Below are 16,193 nucleotides of genomic sequence, written 5' to 3' on the forward strand. Positions count from 1 at the left end.
TCCCCCCCGCTACTCATACATTGATCCTCTCCTCTCTCGTCATACCTCCAAGATATCAAACCACCTTTTACATATTTTTTCAAATTTTTCTAAACAGCCTCTATGTAGGAAGGTATACTTTTCCTTAACCACTTCAATATCAGGCACTTGTACACCTTCCCGCCCAGACCAATTTTCAGCTTTCAGTGCTGTTGCAGTTTGAATGACAATTGCGCGGTCATGCTACACTGTACCCAAACAGAATTTTTATCATTTTGTTCCCACAAATCGAGCTTTCTTTCAGTGGTATTTGATCACCTCCTGCGTTTTTCATTTTTTGCTAAACAAATACAAAAAGACCGAAAATTTTGAAAAAAATAAAAGTTTTGCTTTTGTTTCTGTTAAAAAAAAATTTGTAAATAAGTAAGTTTTCTCTTTCACTGATGGGCACTGATACGACGGCACCGATGAGTGGGCACTGATGGATGGCACTGATATGCAGCACTTATGGGCATTGATAGGCGGCACTGCCACTCATGGGTGGCACTGATTGGCACTGAAAGGCGGCACTGCTGAGCACTGATAGGATGGCACTGATAGGCGGCACTGATGGGCACTGATACGTGGCACTGATGGGCACTGATACGCGGCACTGATAGGCGTCCCTGGTGGCAGTGGTAGGCATTGGAGTGGGCACAGATTGGCAGCTACCTGGGCAGATTGGCAGCTGCCTGGGCACAGATTGGTATTTCCCATTTTGCTATATGGCGGGCGGCGAGTGGTTAATTAAAGTTTCCCTTACTTGTATTTTCCATTCTGCTACAGTAGGTGGGTATGGTGGTAACCATTTTAGTGCTATGAATTTATGAGCCTGGAATAGACTTCTATTTATTGAAACAATATATTCCCCCAGAATTCTTGATTCATCCAGTATACCTAGAAGGCATCCCCCAGGCTCCATAGGCATCCCACTCTCAAATACCTTATTAATCATATATACCACCCCAGACCAATAGCGATGGAGTTTAGGACATCTCCATAGCAAGTGTATTAGATTGGCTGCTCTCCCTTTACATCTGGGACATTGGTCTGTATCTCTGTATTTCCATTTGAATAATTTCTCTGGTGTATAATGTACCCTATGTAAGATGAATAATTGTGTTAAATTCTGTGTTGGAGATAAAGAGGCCTGAGGTATTGCCAATAGTGCCCGTGCCCACTGTTCATCTGAAATTGGCCCTATGTCACCCGTCCAGGCTAATCTTGCTGGTATAGTATATCCACAGTGCCTTTAAATTTATCAAATAGTATATCTTTTTTTTTTTTTTTTCCAGAGTAAATTTTTATTGTCAGTATAAATCATGTTTACAATAGCGTTGCATATTGGTGGTACAAAAGAATTTATATAACAATGTAATGTAGAACACGTATTACAATGAGCATCTATTCAGTACTATACACCGTAACTGTCCTGTCTAATAAGGATCATACGTATGGAATAAGACATAACCGATAACTGTAAGTATTCATAAACCAGAATTTAACAGTCAAACAAGGATATCTATGTCCAGACTTGTTTGGGGACCTGGACCTCTATAGATGTAGTGTTACTTTGTATTGTATAATGTTACTGGATATGGTAGTGTGTGGTAGGGTTGCGGTCATCGGACCACTAGCAATCCTACTATTAGCTAATTGGGAGGGATTGGACAAATAGTATATCATATAATTGTGATATCAATCCCTTTTTTTTCCTTTCTTATCCAACAAGGCTATTACCACTAACTTATTAAACTTCAATTCATGCGATCGGCCCTGTATTTTTAATGCATGCCTGAGCTGTAGAAATTGAAAAAAATCTTTGATTTGGAATATTATATTCTTTACTTAGTTCACTAAAGGTTTTCATCCCATCTTCCTGGAATAGCTGTTCTATGTACCTTAGACCCTTCTGCCTCCAGATCTCAAACCCTTCCAGTTTCATCAAGTCCTCATAGCTGCTATTATTTCACATTGGAGTATATGACGTATATCCATTTATCTCAGTAATTTTCCTAATTTCCTGCCATACCTTGTCAAACAATTTACCCGTAAGGAATCCTTTTATCACTCAGTTGATTTCTCGACTCTAATAGAGAAACCAATGGACATACTTCATAAACTAATAGTAGCAGGCTCTGTATAGGGTCAGAGTCCATTACTATTGTCCATCCGCTAAAATGTTGTAATTGTGAGGCTAAGAAATAATTTTTGGGATGTGGGGATCACCAAACCTCCCTCTTCTTTGGTTAGCATTAATGTTGTTAACTTTATACGTGGTTGTTTTTTCCTCCAAATCAAGTCTCTAAAAAGTAACTCTATTTTTCTAAACCAAAATGCTGTAATCCATATTGGTGAATTATTAAACACGTAAAGTAATTGCGGGGCCCAAATCATTTTGATGAGATTTGCTCTTCCTATCACCGTCAGAGGTAACTTACACCAACTTTGGCATTTATCCTTAAATTTTGTTAATAGAGGTTTCAAATTTAAATTGATACAGTCTTTTACATCCCGAGAGATCTCTATCCCCAAATATTTCACTGTATCCTTAATTTGAATTTTAGAGGCTTGATTTAACAGGGGGGGGGGGGGGTTTAACTCATCTGGTGGTAACAATATGGATTTATCGCAGTTAATCTGGAAGCCAGAAAATAGCCCAAATATGGAGATAAGACTGATGAGTTCCGTTAATGAATCTGAGGTGTCCCCCAGGAAAATCTGCATACAGGGCCACTTTATCCTCTCTCCCTACCCGTCAAAACCCGATTATTTTTGTTGATTGTCTAATGGCAAGGGCAAGAGGCTCCACTGCTATAGAAAACAGTAGTGGCGACAGGGGACGACCCTGTCTTGTCCCTCTAGATAAAGTAAATGGGCTGGATAATGTATTATTCTTACCCTTGCTTTAGGGTCACTATATATTTTAACCCATTTTAAAAATCCTGGTCCTATTCCGAAAGACTCCGTAAGTCCATAAGTATTCCCACTCCACCATATTGAAGGCTTTTTGGGCATCCAAGCGTAATATTGCTCTAGATCCCATATTTTCCATAGGCAATTGCAAATTCAGAAATAGCCTGCGAATGTTTGCTGCGGCTGCTCTCTTGGGATAAAACCTGTTTTGATCCTCATGTATCAAACTGTTAATATAATTTGATAGCCTGTTTGCAAGGACCCTTGCCAAAATCTTTACATCTGAGGTGAGAAGAGATATAGGGCGATAGGATTCAGGCAACATTGGGTCCTTACCCTGTTTTGGAATCATTATTACTATCGTTTCCTGCATGGATTCTGGGAGTTTTTGTTTTTCATATGCATCATTTAGTACCTCCTAATAGTGCTGGTAGCAAAATCCTATCAAATTTTTTTATATATCTCTGTCGGTAGTCCGTCCATCCCATGCGCTTTATTATTATGAGTTTGTGTAACTGCTTGCCTTAATTCTTCCAGGGATATGGGACTATCGAGAGCTTCTCTATCCTCCATTTTAAGTTTTGGTAGAACCAGTTTATCCAAGGAATGTTTAGCTTGGTTCGTTGACTTCAACACCTTCTACTCATAAAGTGAGGAGTAGAAGTTAACGAATATCTTCTGAATGCTGCCTGTATCATACCTCACCACTCCTTCCGCATTTGTAGCGCATAGAGCAGCTCATTGAAATAAATGGGCTGCCCTACATGTGACCTACATCTTCATCCACCCTGTCGGTACACCTTTGCATCCTAAAACCTTTGCACCCCAAACCTCTCCTATCCTCTCCTCTCCAATCCCCCTCCCCTTTAACTCTACCTGACTCCTCTGCTCATCTTTGCACCCACCTTCCTTACCTCCATACATCCCCTACTTGCTCACCTGTGCACCCCCAACTGTAAGTCCTTCGCTGCCTAACTCAGAACACCCCACACTACCCTCCCCACCACCAATTTGCTTACCTTTGCAGAACAGGCTGATGTTAGGCTTAATGATAGGGGTGCAATGGATCAAAAAACTCATGGTTTGGATCGTACCTCGGATCAGAGTCACAGATCGGATCATTTTTCGGATCAGCTAAAAAAAAAAAAATTAAGACAAATAAACATAACCCCCACTGTAATATCCACAATCTCCCCCACTGTAATATCCACAATCTCCCCCACTGTAATATCCACAATCTCCGCCACTGCAATATCCGCATCTCCGCCACTGCAATATCCGCATCTCCCCCACTGCAATATCCGCATCTCCCCCACTGCAATATCCACGTCAGCACAGGTGCTTAGACTCCTACTCAGGCCAGCTGCAGGCTATTACAGCACTCTGTACAGGTGCACTTAGCCTTTGGAGGGACACAGAGCTGACGGTCGCATGTAAGGTGGGACACAGGCATTCTCCTAGGCAGCATTTACTAAAGTAACACCAGACTGAGCATTGGGTAGCAGGGCTTTTAGCCAGACTACATCGCTCAGCAGTCAGTGTTCATTTTGTGATACCTCCACCTTGTTGCTTTGCACTATAGGTAGAAGAGGTTCAAACACACCCAGAACCAGAGACACTAGGGGATCTCGTTCAGGTTCTGAGGACCCCCTGTCAGCAGCATCCTCCCCCCCTGAGGGGCCAGGGACGGCTAGCAAGGGTGAGCCATTGGGGTCAGGGGCTATACCTGCCTCCGACACTTCAGCCCCTGTATACATTACACAAGAGGCTTTTTCCTCAGCTATTAATGGTTTAGAGGAAAGATTAATGGCCGTGATTACATCTTCACTCGGTGGAAGAAAACGCACTAGGCCTACCTCTGTTTCCCAAAACCCTCATGAAGAGGAGCTCAGGGATAAAGGAGACGAATCCCTTTCAGAGGATCAGGATGGGACGGATGATTCCTCTTCCCAAGAGGAGAAAGTCTTAGTGCAGATCCTTACTGGATTGGTCCGCTCCACATTTAAGTTGCCCGTACCTGAATCAGTTAAAGAACCCTCTTCTGCTTTGGGGTCACTGAAACCTTCCTAAGCAGCACAGGCTTTTCCTGTTCATAACTTACTTGAAAAGCTCATTTATTCTGAGTGGGATCACACAAACGTTTTTTCCGGCGAGAAATTTTTCAACACTTTATCCGATGGAAGAAAAGTTTATTAAAATGTGGGGAATACCGGCCATTGATGCCGCCATTTCCTCCGTAAATAATAGTCTGACTTGTCCTGTAGACAATGCTCAGATGCTCAGGGATCCTGTAGATAAGAAGATGGAATCCCTATTGAAGGATGTTTTCTCCTTGGCAGGTTCAGTGGCTCAACCTGCAGTTGCGATTGGAGTCTGTCAATACTTAAGAGACCATGTTAAGCAGGTTATCAAAGTATTACCTGAACAGCAGGCCTAGGGGTTTGCTAACCTTCCTGCAGCCTTATGTTACGCTGTTGACGCCATCAGAGATTCTATTGTGCAAACCTCTCGTCTTTCTCTGGGGTTGGTGCATATACGTAGAATGCTATGGTTGAAAAATTGGTCAGCCGAAGCACCATGTAAGAAGCTGCTGGCTGGGTTTCCATTTCGTGGTGCAAGGTTGTTTGGAGATGACTTGGATGACTATATCAAGAAAATCTCTGGTGGGAAAAGTACTCTCTTACCTGTCAGGAAGAAGAGTAAGCGTCCCTCTTTCAAACGGACTCTTTCCCCATCGCCAGGGGCTTCAGCCTCCAGGCAGTCTCGATGGCCTCCTCCGTCTGGGTTCAGAAGCAAGAGTCAACCCCAGGAACAAAAGAAGTCCTGGGGGAAGAAGCCTATTAGGCAAAGCACTAAGACCTCTTCATGAAGGGACGCCCCCGCTCGCTCGAGTGGGGGGAAGACTGCGACAGTTCTCAGAACTCTGGCAGCAGGACTTCCAGGACAGATGGGTAATCTCCACTGTAACCTTAGGGTACAAGCTGGAGTTTCAGGAATTTCCCTCTCCTCGGTTCCTCAGATCAAGTGTCCCCAGAGACCCAGAGAAGAAGCAGTCGCTCTAGCGTTAGAACGACTTTTGTCGCAGGAGGTCATTATGATGGTTCCCGCTAAGGACCAGGGATTGGGTTTCTATTCCAACCTGTTTACGGTCCAAAAGCCAAATGGGGATGTCAGACCCATTCTGGATTTAAGGGATCTGAACCGATTCCTAAGGATTCAGTCCTTCCGCATGGAATCAATTCGGTCGGTAGTCTCCACCCTGCAGGGAGGAGAATTTGTGACATCGATAGACATCAGAGATGTATATCTGCATGTGCCCATTTTTCCTGCTCATCAGAAGTTTCTGCGCTTCGAGATAGGAGGGCGCCATTTCCAGTTTGTGGCTCTGCCTTTTGGGATAGCCACTGCACCTCGAGTGTTCACAAAGATCTTGGCTCCTCCTCTGGCCAGATTAAGGGCTCAGGGTATAGCTGTCATAGCATACCTAGACGACCTGCTCTTGATAGACCGGTCTTTGAACGGAAACTTGAGGACCACAGTCAGGTATCTGGAACACCTGGGTTGGATCCTCAACTTAGAAAAATCTTTCCTAAAACCAGTAAGAAGACTGGAGTATTTAGGTCTGATCATAGATACAAGCCAGGAGAAAATATTTCTACCGCAGGCAAAGATCGCTGCTTTAAGAGAGCTGATTCTGGCAGTCAGGACCAAGAAGGGTCCTTCTGTCCGCCTTTGTATGAGACTACTAGGGAAGATGGTGTCTTCATTCGAAGCTGTTCCCTATGCTCAGTTCCATTCAAGAATGCTGCAACACAGTATTCTGTCGGCCTGGAACAAGAAGGTTCAGGCATTAGACTTTCCGATGCACCTGTCGCATGCGGTGCGTCAGAGCCTCAATTGGTGGCTCATACCTGAGAACCTGCAGAAGGGGAAATCCTTTCTACCGGTTACCTGGACGGTGGTAACAGATGCCAGTCTGTCAGGTTGGGGAGCAGTTCTGGAACATTCTCCGATTCAGGGGCTATGGTCCTAGACCGAGAGGACCTTACCCATCAACATTTTGGAGATCCGGGCGGTATACCTGGCCCTAAAGGCCTGGACTATCAGGCTACAGGGTTGCCTGGTCAGGATCCAGTCCGACAATGCCACAGCAGTGGCTTATGTCAATCATCAGGGAGGCACCCGGAGCCGAGCTGCTCAAAAGGAGGTGAACCAGATCTTAGTCTGGGCAGAGATGCATGTGCCATGCATATCGGCAGTTTTCATTCCAGGGATAGAGAACTGGCAGGCGGACTATTTAAGTCGCCAGCAGCTACTCCCAGGGGAATGGTCTCTACATACCGACGTCTTTTGGAATATATGCCAAAGATGGGGGGTCCCAGATGTAGATCTCTTTGCATCCTGATTCAACAAAAAGATAGATTTGTGGCAAGGACGAGGGATCCTCTTGCATGCGGGACTGATGCGTTGGTGATTCCGTGGCATTGGTTCTCACTGATTTATGCATTCCCGCCTATTCTGCTACTGCCACGACTCCTTTGCAGGATCAGGCAGGAAAAGAAGTCGGTACTTCTGGTGGCCCCCGCTTGGCCCAGAAGGACTTGGTATGCAGAAATAGTAAGGATGGCGGTGGGTTCCCCATGGACCCTACCAGTACGCCTAGACCTGTTATCTTATCTCGAGGTCTAGTGTTCCATCCTGCCGCTAAATTTGACGGTTTGGCTATTGAGACCCACGTTCTGAGGAGTCGTGGGCTTTCAGGTCCTGTCATATCTACCTTGATCAATGCAAGGAAGCCAGCTTCCAGAATGATTTATCATAGAGTCTGGAAAGCTTATGTTTCCTGGTGTGAATCCAGGGGTTGGCATCCCAGAAAATATGTCATAGGTAGAATTCTTGATTTTCCACAATTAGGATTAGAGATGAAGCTGGCCTTGAGTACCATCAAGAACCAGGTCTCGGCCTTATCAGTATTATTTCAGCGGCCACTTGCTTCGCATTCTTTGGTCTGAAACTTTATACAGGGGGTGATGCGTCTTAATCCTCCGGTTAAAGCGCCCCTAAACCCTTGGGACTTGAACTTGGTCCTGGCTGTGTTACAGAAACAGCCTTTTGAACCAATAAGTCAGATTCCTTTGGTCTTGTTGACAAGGAAGTTAATTTTTCTGGTGGCCATCTCTTCTGCTAGAAGAGTTTCAGCATTAGCAGCCCTTTCCTGTAAGGAGCCTTATTTGATTATACACAGGGATAGAGTGGTACTGCGCCCTCATCCTACTTTTTTACCTAAGGTGGTTTCTGATTTTCATTTAAACCAAGACATTGTTCTGCCTTCCTTTTTTCCAGATCCCTGTTCTCCGGAAGAGAGATCACTACATTCATTGGATGTAGTAAGAGCAGTCAGGGCCTATCTCGGGGCAACTGCTCAGATTCGCAAAACGGATGTTTTGTTTGTGCTGCCAGACGGTCCCAATAGAGGACAGGCAGCGTCAAAAGCTACCATTTCTAAATGGATTCGTCAGTTGATTATTCAGGCTTATGGTTTGAAACAAAAGAATCCTCTGTTTCAGATCAGGGCACATTCCACAAGGGCTATTGGTGCTTCTTGGGCAGTGCATCACCAGGCCTCTATGGCTCAAATCTGTAAGGCCGCAACCTGGTCTTCAGTCCATACATTCACCAGATTCTGTCAGGTGGATGTGAGAAGGCATGAGGATATCGCCTTTGGGCGTAGTGTGCTGCAGGCAGCGGTACAAGGTCCTCAGGTCTGATTACACCCTACTTGGTTGTGGTTCCCCTCCCCTCAGGTAGCATTGCTCTGGGACATCCCATCAGTAATTACTGTGGCTCTGTGTCCCGTGATTTTCGAGAAAGAAAATAGGATTTTTTAAGACAGCTTACCTGTAAAATCCTTTTCTTTCGAAGGACATCACGGGACACAGAGGTCCTGCCCCTCTCCTAATACAATATATTGCTTGGCTACAAAACTGAGGTATGCCTGCAAGGGGAGGGATTATATAGGGGGTTGAACTTTCTGATAGGGTGTGCCAGTGTCCAATCACCAGTGATACCCTATATAACCCATCAGTAATTACTGTGGCTCTGTGTCCCGTGATGTCCTTCCAAAGAAAAGGATTTTACAGGTAAGCTGTCTTAAAAAATCCTATTATCATAAAATGTACATGACAGGGGGGGGGATTTACTAAAACTGGTGCACACAGAATCTGGTGCAGCTGTGCATATTGATCAACTAGCTAAAACTTCAGGTTTTCGCCTCAGTTCTCACCGAATGCGGCTTAGAAATCTTGCTACTTCAGTGCAATTTCAAAGCCAATCAGTTCAATTTGGACATCCCCCATTTCGTTGCTACTTCATTTAACAGAAGTCTATGCAAGTCACAATGAAATCCAAAAAAAGTAGTGCAGGAACATTTTTTTAAAATCCCTGTGACTTGAGTGGCAACGATTTAGGTAGTTCCATTGCCAGCAATGGGGTGTGACTTGTCATGCAATTTTGAACTGTCAAATCACTCGACAAATGGCATAGGTGTGAAACCAGGGCTTTTATTGTCAAAGCTTAATTAAGCTGACATTAGAGGCTGATCGGTTACTATGCACAGCTGCACCAGATTCTTTGTGCACCAGTTTTAGTAGCTCTCCTCCAAAGTGTTGTCAGCAATAATTCCACAAGAGAATAAAAAGGTAGAATGTAAACCATTTTACAAACATCTGGAATATCAGTAGTTGTATACTAAAGAGGTTAGAGGGTGGGGAGGATTTCCCTGAAGAGAGCAAATCCTGGGAGCTATAGTAAATTGTACGTACCTGGTAGTAGGAAACCCCATCCTTGGTGTGTGAACCATTAACCACTTGCCGACCGGGCCATAGCCGAAAGACGGCTACAGCGCAGTCGGCTAGTTCTGGGTGGACGTCCTCCCAGAATACTGCTCTCGCGCGCCCCCTGGGGCGCGCACCCGAGAACTTCCGTGACCGCCGGGTCCAGAGGACCCGGCGCATCACGGATCACGGTAAACGGCCGCTAATCGCGGCCGTTTACCATGTGATCGCTCCGTCAAATGACGGAGCGATCACATGTCAACAGACCGGCGTCATGTCATGACGCCGGTTCCTCCCTCCCCTCTCTGTACCGATCGGTACAGTGTGAGGGGAGAGGGGGAGGGATCGGATGGCAGCACCGCTGTGGGCTGCATGTGTAGTGCCCACAGCGGTGCTCAGTGACAATTGTAGTCACATCCATCCATCCCTCCATGCTCAGCCATCCCTGCATAATACCCTGCAATACTCTGCATAATACCCTGCAATACTCTGCATAATACCCCGCAATACTCTGCATAATACCCCGCAATACTCTGCATAATACCCCGCAATACTCTGCATAATACCCCGCAATACTCTGCATAATACCCCGCAATACTCTGCATAATACCCCGCAATACTCTGCATAATACCCTGCAATACTCTGCATAATACCCTGCAATACTCTGCATAATACCCTGCAATACTCTGCATAATACCCCGCAATACTCTGCAATATACCCGGCACTACTCTGCAATATACCCAGCAATATACCCGGCACTACTCTGCAATATACCCGGCACTACTCTGCAATATACCCAGCAATATACCCTGCAATATACCCCACACTACTCTGCAATATACCCCGCAATACTCTGCAATATACCCAGCAATATACTCTGCACTACTCCGCAATACTCTGCAATATACCCGGCACTACTCTGCAATATACCCGGCACTACTCTGCAATATACCCGGCACTACTCTGCAATATACCCGGCACTACTCTGCAATATACCCGGCACTACTCTGCAATATACCCGGCACTACTCTGCATAATACCCGGCAATACTCTGCATAATACCCGGCACTACTCTGCAATATACCCGGCACTACTCTGCAATATACCCGGCACTACTCTGCAATATACCCGGCACTACTCTGCAATATACCCGGCAATATACCCTGCAATATACCCTGCACTACTCTGCAATATACCCCGCAATACTCTGCAATATACCCCGCAATACTCTGCAATATACCCCGCAATACTCTGCAATATACCCCGCAATACTCTGCAATATACCCCGCAATACTCTGCAATATACCCCGCAATACTCTGCAATATACCCCGCAATACTCTGCAATATACCCAGCAATATACCCTGCATACTCCGCAATACTCTGCAATATACCCAGCAATACTCTGCAATATACCCAGCAATACTCTGCAATATACCCAGCAATACTCTGCAATATACCCAGCAATACTCTGCAATATACCCAGCAATACTCTGCAATATACCCCGCAATACTCTGCAATATACCCTGCAATATACCCTGCACTACTCCGCAATACTCTGCAATACCCCGCAATACTCCGCAATTTTTAACCAGTTCCCGCCCACAGTCATATGACGTCCTTGACTTTGAGCGGGGATTTCTGAATGATGCCTGCAGCTACCGGCATCATTCAGATATCAGCTTTTTTAGCCGGCGATTTCCTACACCATAAGAATGATCATAGCGGCTGTTCCACTGCTTGATCGTTCTTTATGGGAGGCGAGAGGGGGACGCCCCCCCTTCCCGCCACCCTCCGGTGCTTCTACCGACTCACCGCTACGATCGAAGCAAGATCGTTTTTTTTTTATTTTTTTTATTTCAGGCACAGCCTAGAGGTGAGATGTGAGGTCTTATTGACCCCATATCTCACTGTAAAGAGGACCTGTCATGCCATATTCCTATTACATGGATGTTTACATTGCTTGTAATAGAAATAAAAGTGATCAAAATTTTTTTTGGGGGGAAAAAGTGTCAAACTAAAATAAATAAAGTAAAATAAACAATAAAAAAAAAAAAAAAAAAAAAAATTTTAAAGCGCCCATGTCCGTGTGCTCGCATGCAGAAGCGAACACATACGTAAGTCCCGCCCACATATGAAAACGGTGTTCAAACCACACATGTGAGGTATCACTGCGAACGTTGAGCGAGAGCAATAATTTTGGCTCTAGACCTCCTCTGTAATTCAAAACGTGTAACCAGTAAAAAATTTTAAAGCGTCACTTACGGAGACTTTTAAGTAGTGACGTTTGGCACCATTCCACGAGAGTGTGCAATTTTGAAGGGTGACATGTTAGGTATCTATTTACTCGGCGTAACTTCATCTTTCACATTATGCAAAAACATTGGGCTAACTTTACTGTTTTGGTTTTTTTTAAAGCACAAAACTGTTTTTTTTTCCCAAAAAAACGCGTTCTAAAAATTGCTGCGCAAATACCGTGCGAGATAAAAGTTGCAACAACCGCCATTGTATTCTCTAGGGTCTTTAAAAAAAATATATATATAATGTTTTGGGGTTCTATGTAATTTTCTAGCAAATAAATTATTATTTTTACATGTAGGAGAGAAATATAAGAATTGGCCTGGGTGCTCCAGAACGCCTGGAGGTGCTCCGTGCATGTTGGGCCTCTGTATGTGGCCACGCTGTGTAAAAGTCTCACACATGTGGTATCGCCGTACTCGGGAGTAATAGCAGAATGTGTTTTGGGGTGTAATTTGTGGTATGCATATGCGGTGTGTGAGAAATAACCTTCTAATATGACAATTTTGTGAAAAAAAAAAAGAAAAAAAAAAAATCTTGATTTTGCAAAGAATTGTGGGAAAAGATGACAATTTCAAAAAAACTCACCATGCATCTTTCTAAATACCTTGGAATGTCTTCTTTCCAAGTAGGGGTCATTTGGGAGGTATTTGTACTTTTCTGGCATGTTAGGGTCTCAAGAAATGAGATAGGCCGTCAGTACTTCAGGTGTGATCAATTTTCAGATATTGGCACCATAGCTTTTGCACTCTAACATTCACAAAGACCAAATAATATACACCAAGTTGTACTTATTTTTACCAAAGATATGTAGCAGTATAAATTTTGGCCAAAATTAAGAAGAAAAATTACTAATTTGCTAAATTTTATAACAGAAACAAAGAAAAATTCATTTTTTTTACCAAATTTTCAGTCTTTTTTCTTTTATAGCGCAAAAAATAAAAAACCCAACGGTGATTAAATACCACCAAAAGAAGGCTCTATTTGTGTGAAAAAAAGGACAAAAATTTCATATGGGTAAAGTGTTGTATGACTGAGTAATTGTCATTCAAAGTGTGAGAGCACCGAAAGCTGAAAATTGGTCTGGTTAGGAAGGGGGTTTAAGTGCCCAGTGGTCAAGTGGTTAAAATAATTTTTGTTTTGTGGGGGGTGGGTCAAGAATATATTGCAAGAAAAACAGAAATGAAAGGTGCGCACACCTAGTGCATTACCAGAGATAATTAGGAAATTTTTGTATAAAAGTGGGTACTCACAAAAGGCCATAAACACAGTGCATGGACATGCACAGAACACGGGGTATAGCTAACTCGTTTCAGGGGCGCACCCCCTTCCTAAGAGCTAGGCTCATATATATTGCAATACTTATCCAAAAGGAACCCCAAGAGTATGGGATAGGCATTTGAATTCAAAGATTGGCTGGTTGCTGGTTGTTTAATTGATTCAAAGTGTACAGTCAAAGCCTGCCAGCATATAGCGTGAAGCACCCACTAGCCTTTATTACAGGAAAAGCCTGCACAGAGGCAAAGTGCAGAAGTTTCATGCTTGGCAACTGCTCAGATCTAGACTGAGCCACTGTGGCTCGGAAACCGCCCCCGCCGGGAGAAGACAGTGATTGCTAGCAGCTATACCAGGCACTAGCGATAATCGCATGCAAAATCCAGCAGGCTGGTTGTACCCAAGTTGGTCAATCAACTTGGTGCATCAGCCTGCCCATACATGGTTAAATCTCGGCCATTTCCTGCTGAACTGTTTGAGATTCAAACCTACCTATGGCCAGCCGAAGATCCTGTGTCCTGTAATGTGTATTTAGGAAAATATGAGTTTTGTCTTGTCTTATCTGTAAATTCTTCTTTTTTTGGCATACATTACAATAAACGGCCCAACCCACTCCCCATTCCCTCCGCATCTCTCCTTTCTCCTCCCCCTCTCCTCCCCCTTCCCTCCCCCCTCTCCCTCCCCCCTTCCCTCCCCCCTCTCCTCCCCCTTCCCTCCCCCCCTCTCCTCTATTCATTATGCTTCACTCCATTTTGCTTGGTGACAAAACCGAGAAAACATTGGGTGTGGAGGAGTTATAGTTGGCATTTCTTAAAGCTGTGGTTGCCAGTCTCCAAATGTCCTGTAGGTAGACATATAACCCTTGGTCTAAGGCTCTGATCCTGTGTCCTATAATGTACTCCAAGAAGAGTAAAGGATTTTTCAGGTCAGACAGGAGGAGATTTACTAAAACTAGTTCACTCAGAATCCTGGTGCAACTGTGCATGGTAGCCAATCAGCTTCTAACGTCAACTTGTTCCATTAACCGCTTGCCGACCGCTGCACGGACATTTACGTTGGCAGAATGGCACGGACAGGCAAATGGGCATACAGGTACGTCCCTTTAAATTTGCCGCTGTGTGGTCGCCGCTGGCCGCGTGCACGCAACCCTGCCGCAAGCTCCATGAGTGTGATTGCGGGTTCCGCAGACTCTGTCTGTGGGGATACCCGCGATCGTCTCATGGAGAGGAAGAACGGGGAAATGCTGATGTAACAAGCATTTCCCCATTCTGCCTAGTGACACTGACACTGATCACAGCTCCCTGTGATCGGGAGCGGTTATCAGTGTCGTGTCACACATAGCCCCTCCCCTCCACAGTTAGAATCGCTCCCTAGGACACACTTAACCCCTGCAGCGCCCCCTAGTAATTAACCACTTCACTGCCAGTCACATTTACACAGTAATCAATGCATTTTTAATTGCACTGATCGCTGTATAAATGTGAATGGTCCCAAAATAACGCCAAAAATGTCCGCTGTGTCTGCCATAATGCCACCGTCACGATAAAAATCGCTGATTGCCGCCATTACTAGTAGAAAAAAAAATATTAATAAAAATGCCATAAAACTATCCCCTATTTTGTAGACGCTATAACTTTTGCGCAAACCAATCAATAAACGCTTATTGCTTTTTTTTTTTTTTTTTTTTTTTTTTTTTTTTTTTTTAACCAAAAATATGTAGAAGAATACGTATCGGCCTAAACTAAGGGAAACATTTATTTTTTGGGGGGGGGGGGTTTCAAAATTGTCGCTCTTTTTTTGTTTATAGCGCAAAAAATAAAAACCGCAGAGTGATCAAATACCACCAAAAGAAAGCTCTATTTGTGGGGGAAAAAGGACATCAATTTTGTTTGGGAGCCACGTTGCACGGCCGCGCAGTTGTCAGTTAATGCGACCCAGTGCCGAATCACAAAAAACGCTCTGGTCTTTGGCGAGCCAAATGGTCTGGGGCTTAAGTGGTTAAGCTTTGGCAATAAAACGTGATAGCTGGTTTTTATGCAGCGTTGCACCAGAGTTCGCACTACAACTTTAGTAAATAGCCCCTTCAGAGCAGGGGTGGATCCAGAGTCTAGTCTCGGGAGGGGCACTGACAGAAAAAATATTTTTTTGGGGTACATCTTTCGGGGAAATGGCTGGTGTTGGCGCTTCAATCATCACGGCACCATGGTTGTTATGGTGTCAGGATTATTGAAGCGCATTATTACTATTATTACATTGTTATAAAAAATTAAATAGTTTAACTCGCCATAATGCAGAATCAGTGGGAGCCCCGAGTGTGTCACTTGCCACATCGCCTGCCACCAAATGCGGATTGCCACTTGCCATGTCACCTGTCACCAGATTGTCACTTGCCACGTCGCCTGTCACCAGATTCAGATTGTCACTTGCCACGTCGCCTGTCACCAGATGCAGATTGTCACCTTGCCACGTCGCCTGTCACTAGATGCAGATTGTCACTTGCCACATTGCCTGCCACCAAATGCGGATTTTCACTTGCCACGTCACCTGCCACACGTTGCGGATTAACAGTCACTTGCTGTGTCACTTTCCTGCTAAGGTGGTCTCTTGTGTTCCAGAGTGAGGCAGCAGATTACCAGTCAGGCAGCAGAGAGATGATGTAATCTCTCTGCTGTCGCGGCTGCCTGCACGGTGAGGGGGGAACTGCAGGGATGCAGGGTGGGCGCCGGGCGGTGAGAGATGTCATCTCTCTGCTCCCCCGCCCGCCGCCTCCCTGATTGGCCAGCAGCCCGCAAACACATCGAGCTGCTCATCCACTCTTTCACCTTCCCGCTCACCAACTGAGCCACCGGGC

The 16,193-nt window shown here is 44.7% G+C and overlaps 1 protein-coding gene across 1 annotated transcript in view; it reads left to right on the forward strand.

Annotated features, from left to right (window-relative positions):
* UBR1 (ubiquitin protein ligase E3 component n-recognin 1) overlaps nucleotides 1–16,193 on the forward strand; it is a gene marked incomplete in the record, with an annotated part of 288,714 nt that overhangs the window by 55,591 nt on the left and 216,930 nt on the right.

Source organism: Aquarana catesbeiana, linkage group LG13 (assembly GCF_042186555.1).
Source record: "Aquarana catesbeiana isolate 2022-GZ linkage group LG13, ASM4218655v1, whole genome shotgun sequence".
Lineage (NCBI taxonomy): Eukaryota > Metazoa > Chordata > Amphibia > Anura > Ranidae > Aquarana > Aquarana catesbeiana.